The following is a 5,559-nucleotide window of genomic DNA, read 5'->3' as shown; positions in this document are numbered from 1 at the left end:
TCAGGGAGGAAGGGAGGGGCCGCTCTGTGCCCAGATCTGGGGAAACAGCGGCTCCTCAGATGACTCCCCCAATGCGCAGGGCGCGGGCATCCGTCCGGGGCGCGGGGAGCAGGAGCCGGGCCCTGCGCCCTCGCCCTCGCCCTCGCCCTCGCCCTCGCTCCCGGGCGGGACGGTCGCCTGCTAGCCTCTGCCGGGGAAGGTCCAAAGGTGGGAGATGTCCTAGCTTCCCCGGGTCCCTCCCCCAGTCGACCCAGGGTGACTGGGGGGAGAGGCAATTGGGGCAAAGCTCCCTGAGCTGGAGGCGCCCTTCCACCCACCTTGCGAGGCGTGTGCTTTCTTGTGTACTGGACCCGGTGCCGGGATTGGGTTTGAATCTGCGCTGCTGTTGTGTCCCAGGGTGCGGAGCCCCAAGACCCTGGAGTTATTTATAGAGCGAGGAATGCGCGGGGCAGCCGAGGTGGGTGGGGTTGGCTTCTGGATCCCGACCCGGGATGAGAACCAGATGGGCGCGGGGCGCACACACACGCACACGCATGCACACGCATGCACACACGCATGCACACGCGCACGCATGCACACGCACGCGCGCACACATGCACACGCGCGCGCGCACACACATGCACACACGCACACACACGCACACGAAAATAACCCCCGGGGAGATGCTGGGACGCGCGGGAAAACGCCTCCTGAACAAACAGACGTGTATTTATAACTCCTGGGAGAGTATACGGGCCCATTGATTCCCGCCTTGAGTAACCAAGGGTTTTGGAGAGGAAACGGCTTCATATTTCAATAACAGAGCCACCTTTGATGGAGCCCAGGAGGGGAAAAAAGAAACACACCGCAGGAAGCGAACGGCTGTTGGGGCGGCCGGGAGGGAGCGGGGCCGGCCCGGGGCGAGGACAAGCAAACAAGCCCCGGGGCGCCGAGCCAGGAGGAGGCGAGCGCGGGCTGGGCGGCCTGGGAGCCGGGGTGCCGGGCGCCGGGGGCGCGGGGCGCTGGGCGGCGTCCAGGGGCTCGCGGCAGCGCTCCCGTGGGCCCTCGAGGCCTGGGGGTCGCGGTGGGGGGCAGGCGGGACTGCGGGCTCCGCGGGGGCGCTGCTGGGGCGGGGGGACCCCGGGACAGGGGAGGCCCCGGGGCAGGGGAGCCCCCGGAGCAGGGGGCTGATGGGCTGGGGCAGGGGGACCCCGGGGCAAGGAGCTGATGGGCTGGGGCAGGGGGACCCCGGGTCAGGGGGCTAATGGGATGGGCTGGGGCTGGGGGGCCCCGGGGCAGGGGGCTGATGGGCTGGGGCAGGGGGACCCCGGGTCAGGGGGCTAATGGGATGGGCTGGGGCAGGGGGGCCCCGGGGCAGGGGGCTGATGGGCTGGGGCGGGGGGACCCCGAGTCAGGGGGCTGATGGGCTGGGGCAGTGGGACCCCGGGGCAGGGGGCTGATGGGCTGGGGCAGGGGTCCCCCAGGACGGGGGACTGATGGGCAGAGCGGGGACTGATGGGCTAAGGCAGGGGACCCCCGGGGCAGGGGGCTGACGGGCTGGGGCAGGGGTCCCCCGGGGCGGGGGCTGATGCGCAGAGCGGGGACCGCGGGCGGGCGAGCGGGTGAGCAGTGGCGTCAGGGGAGCGGAGGCGCAGGTGTCCCGGGGACCCGCGCGGCGGTGCCGTGGGTGGGGACGGGGGCCGCGGCCAGGAGGCAGCAGGCGGGGACGGGCGGGCGGCGAGAGGCGCTATTGTCCTAGGGATGGAGCCTAAGCCTGCGCCCGGGGGTGGCTTCTCCTTCCGCGAGAGGCGGGAAAGGAATCTTAAAATAAATTAAAAAAAAACAAAAAACAAAAAAAAAAAACCCTCCTTCCTAGCTTTTCCTTGACGCATTTCACCGGCTCTTGCCCCAGACCCCCGGTCCCTGCCATCCCGGGGGTGGGTGAATGGTCACGTGCCTCTTGGAAAGCTGTTGTTAGGAAGACACAGCAGACACCCACAAATCCTCACTAAATGAAGACAGTTCTACTCAAACGGCAGCACTTAGAAGCGAATCCCCCAACAGTCAGCTCAACACCTTTGTCGTGCAGTCATCCCGAAACCTGGGCAGGACGCCTCGTTAGTCATTTTTTCTATTTCTCCCCGCAGAAAACAGGCAGCTAAAGCTTTCGCAATGTTATGCCGTTAATTTAATGGCTATTGAGGCAGCTGTTGTACCGTAGGCCCCCGCAGTAACTGCCAATAAAAAGAAGATACATCTCTGCTTTTCGGCTATGAGGGGTGTTTTTGCTATTTCTTGTAAACGTTGAGGATGGTATGTGTTTGGAGGAGCATAAAGGAATTAGGCTTAAAAACAAATATACTACAATTTTTATATCAAAGCTTCATAAAGATGGTGAGGCTGGTGGTGTCTGTTGGTTATGAAATCATAAAAAGATAGGTTAAACGCTAATCTCGTTCTTGCAGCTTAAAAACCTAATTTCTGGGAGCTGCCTGGGGAGTAGTCGGATCAATAGGCCCATGGATGGCACTTGTTGCCTGTATTTTGTGCTCTGCTCCATACATTTTATTCCAGCGGAGCATTAGGACAATGTACTGGGTTCTCTTCAGAAATTGTTAGCTACACAAGACCATCTGTTTTGCAATTTTTTCGGACCACGGTGAGTTACTCTCGGATTTTTGTTTGTTTCAATTTCAGGTATAACCCCAGCAATGGAGATAAACTTCCAGAAATAATGGCAGCTACTTACCACTGCCATTCCAGACAAGAGTTATCTGGTCAGTCCTTTCCTACCCCTATTTCCTAGCTCCCTTTCCCAGGTACCTAGTTACTAGTTTCTATCAAAAAGTTACTAGTTTCTATCAAAAGATATCTAGTTTGAAAAAAAAAAAGATATCTAGTATTTTTAATCAAAAGTACTTAACCTACCAATAGTGTGTGCTTTAAGTGTCATTCGGAATAATTTAATTGACATTATATATATACATTTCCAAACTGTCAGTTTTAGTTTCACATCTTTTAGTAATTATTTAAAGTTTACATTGGAATCCCTTCAAGAGTCTTAATATTTTTTTGTTTTGTCTAAATTAATTAACGTTCACCTAAATAATGCTTTATAGAGATAGATGTGACTTTGATGGGTTATTACAATTATCTATCAGGGCAAAGTCATATTAATAAGCTTTGGTTAAAAAAATCAAGTCACTAAATAAATACAAACCTATTTCATGACCAAATATTTTACAAAGGTGTACATTTGTAAAAAAAAAAATTAGAAGACCCAAATATCTATATTTTGTATATGAAGATTCCAATTCTTAATATGGTAATGCACATGGACGCTCAGGTCTTTCATGGCATATGAGGTATTTTTGGTTTTGTTTTGGGGAAGGCAGGGCAACCAGCTTTTTCAAGTTTTCAGAAAAAACAAATTTTTCTTCAACATTAGTTTTTAAAACAACTTCTGTGCTTAAAATGTACGGCAAGTTCTACCTTAGCCAGTTACGTTGCTAAGTGCTAGTGATACAAAATCTAAAAATCAAAGTTGAAAATCAAGACCAGTGCAAGGAAAAATGAACACAAATTTAGAGCGAATGGGTGTCTCTATAGCTACGTATAGATATATACATATCAGCACATTTTGAAAACATCTTTGTTTGGCATAATGCAAAAATATTTCTTAATGAAAATCAGGTCAGGATGGTGTTATAAAATAGAACTTTCCGTCCTTTTGCTAATTGTAAGAAAACGTGAGTAGTCGGGTTGAACCAGGTAAAATGGAATACTCAACCATTTCTGACCTACCCACAGAGGCAATTTCATCCGGCTTAACCTAATACAAACTTCAATATGTGCATAGTATAAACACAGCAGAAACATTCTCAACATTTAAAAAATATCAATCTAAAATATCATGAATCTTTAATATGTGATACATTTGCGAGCCAATGGTATGCCTCCTGGCATATTACACCTCCGATGAAATATGCATTTATATTCAAGCAGTGATTATCTGAATTCATCTGCTCTTCAGACTCTTAAAGAGGCTGCTCTATTATCCACTGAATTCCAAAGACCTCCTACCCTGTGAGTTCATGTTTCCAGGAATTTTCGCCTCAGGCCAACATTATACCTGGTTGAACATCTGTGAGGATAAAGGTGCAGCTAATATGCACTTTGAGGTACCCGGGGAGGAAAGCCATTTGACCTTTCCTGTCTGAGGGCTCAGAACTTCATTAAAGCATCCCTTGGGATTGCGGGCATAACCATGAGAAAGACATCATTTGTAATTAAGTCCTTCCCACTGGCTATATTCCTGTTGAACTCCATGATTAAAATACAAATTCAATATTCGAAATGGTCACAAAGCATTTGATAAAAGGTTATTTTGCTTTTAATGCAATGGGGGGAGGATAACTTTCCAAGGGCCCACTTTTTGTGCTCTCACTCTCAGAAAGTGTCCTGCAGAGAGACTCTTCAAAAGGGCAAACGAAATAATTAGGCAATAAATTGTTCAAATGTTAAGAGCAGAGCTGTTCCAGAAGCTAGTGAGCCCATATGAATATCATATCAAGTGATAAATATCTTGAGAAGTTAGCGCCTACATGTTCCCCTGCTTGCCTATTGGTCTGGTTTTGGTTTCATAGCACTTTTTTGTGACCTATTGTTCTCTCAGTGTGTTTCTTTTGTCCAGGATGCCCAAACCTTACCGTCATTTTTTACAATAAATTGCTGTCTATGTCATCATTAACCAGATTCGATCCCATGACCTTTGTCATGTTGTCTTTGATTGCCCTAGCATCAGAGACTTCTTCCTCCTTCAAATCCCACATTACTGTTAAGAGCACCCACATGCCACTTTTATGCTGCCTTGTGTTTTATTTGTATTTTCATACAGTTTTTTTTTAATCAGCTATTGTAAACTTCCTGAGAGACAATATTATATCTTTGCATGTTCAGTTTCTAGCATACAGCCTTGCTGTTAGAAGCTGATCAAAGAATGTTTATTGCTATTGTTGAAGATAATGAGGAGATTCTCTATATTCAGGAGAGAAAGTAAAAACAAATGAGGGGAGCTAGTTATTGAGCAAGCTAATTCAGAGTATTTTGTGTCTAGTAGCCAACGGCATAAATAATAAATCACCAAAGGTTGATTAATAATTTGTGTCATTGTTGTTGATCTCAAGAAATTGAAAGAAATATAATACGTATTTTTCTTCCATGCCTGGCTGATGAGTGATTGTATAAACGATAATAAATAAACTATCTTAACTCGTTCAAGAAACTAGGTTAAGGTTAGTGACAAATAAGGTTATTGTCTTAGAATGACAATATCAGCCCCTTGAATATTGATTTCTTCCCTTGCATTTACATAGCTATTTTAAATTTGAACCAATTGTAAGTACCGGTAAATGTAGTCTTCATTCTATTTTCTTCTTATTACCTTCAAGTCTAATCAGGGTGGTGATTCTTAGGGTAAAATGGGTGAATTAGCTCATGCACCAAGGTTGGTATAGAGAAAACTGCTCAAGAGAGACTGAATTGTGGGGTTTTGTTGATTTGAAAGTGAAGGAAATGGTC

At 48.1% G+C, this 5,559-nt stretch overlaps 1 protein-coding gene across 2 annotated transcripts in view; it reads right to left on the bottom strand.

Moving 5' to 3' along the window:
* The window catches only part of HAPLN1 (hyaluronan and proteoglycan link protein 1), a 77,263-nt gene extending 76,792 nt beyond the window's left edge, over positions 1-471 (bottom strand). The window contains exon 1 of one of the 2 annotated variants that reach the window (XM_077866072.1): positions 318-471. The gene's annotated coding sequence lies outside the window, so the exon portion shown is untranslated. Of the gene's footprint in view, positions 176-317 lie in introns of those variants that run through there. The other variant, XM_077866075.1, reaches the window with a different exon arrangement.
* Between the last annotated feature and the right edge of the window lie 5,088 nt (positions 472-5,559).

The sequence above is a fragment of the Canis aureus genome, chromosome 2 (assembly GCF_053574225.1).
Source record: "Canis aureus isolate CA01 chromosome 2, VMU_Caureus_v.1.0, whole genome shotgun sequence".
Taxonomy (NCBI): Eukaryota; Metazoa; Chordata; class Mammalia; order Carnivora; family Canidae; genus Canis; species Canis aureus.
Note: the sequence above shows the minus strand (reverse complement) of the source record. Positions and strands in the feature narration are given on the sequence as shown.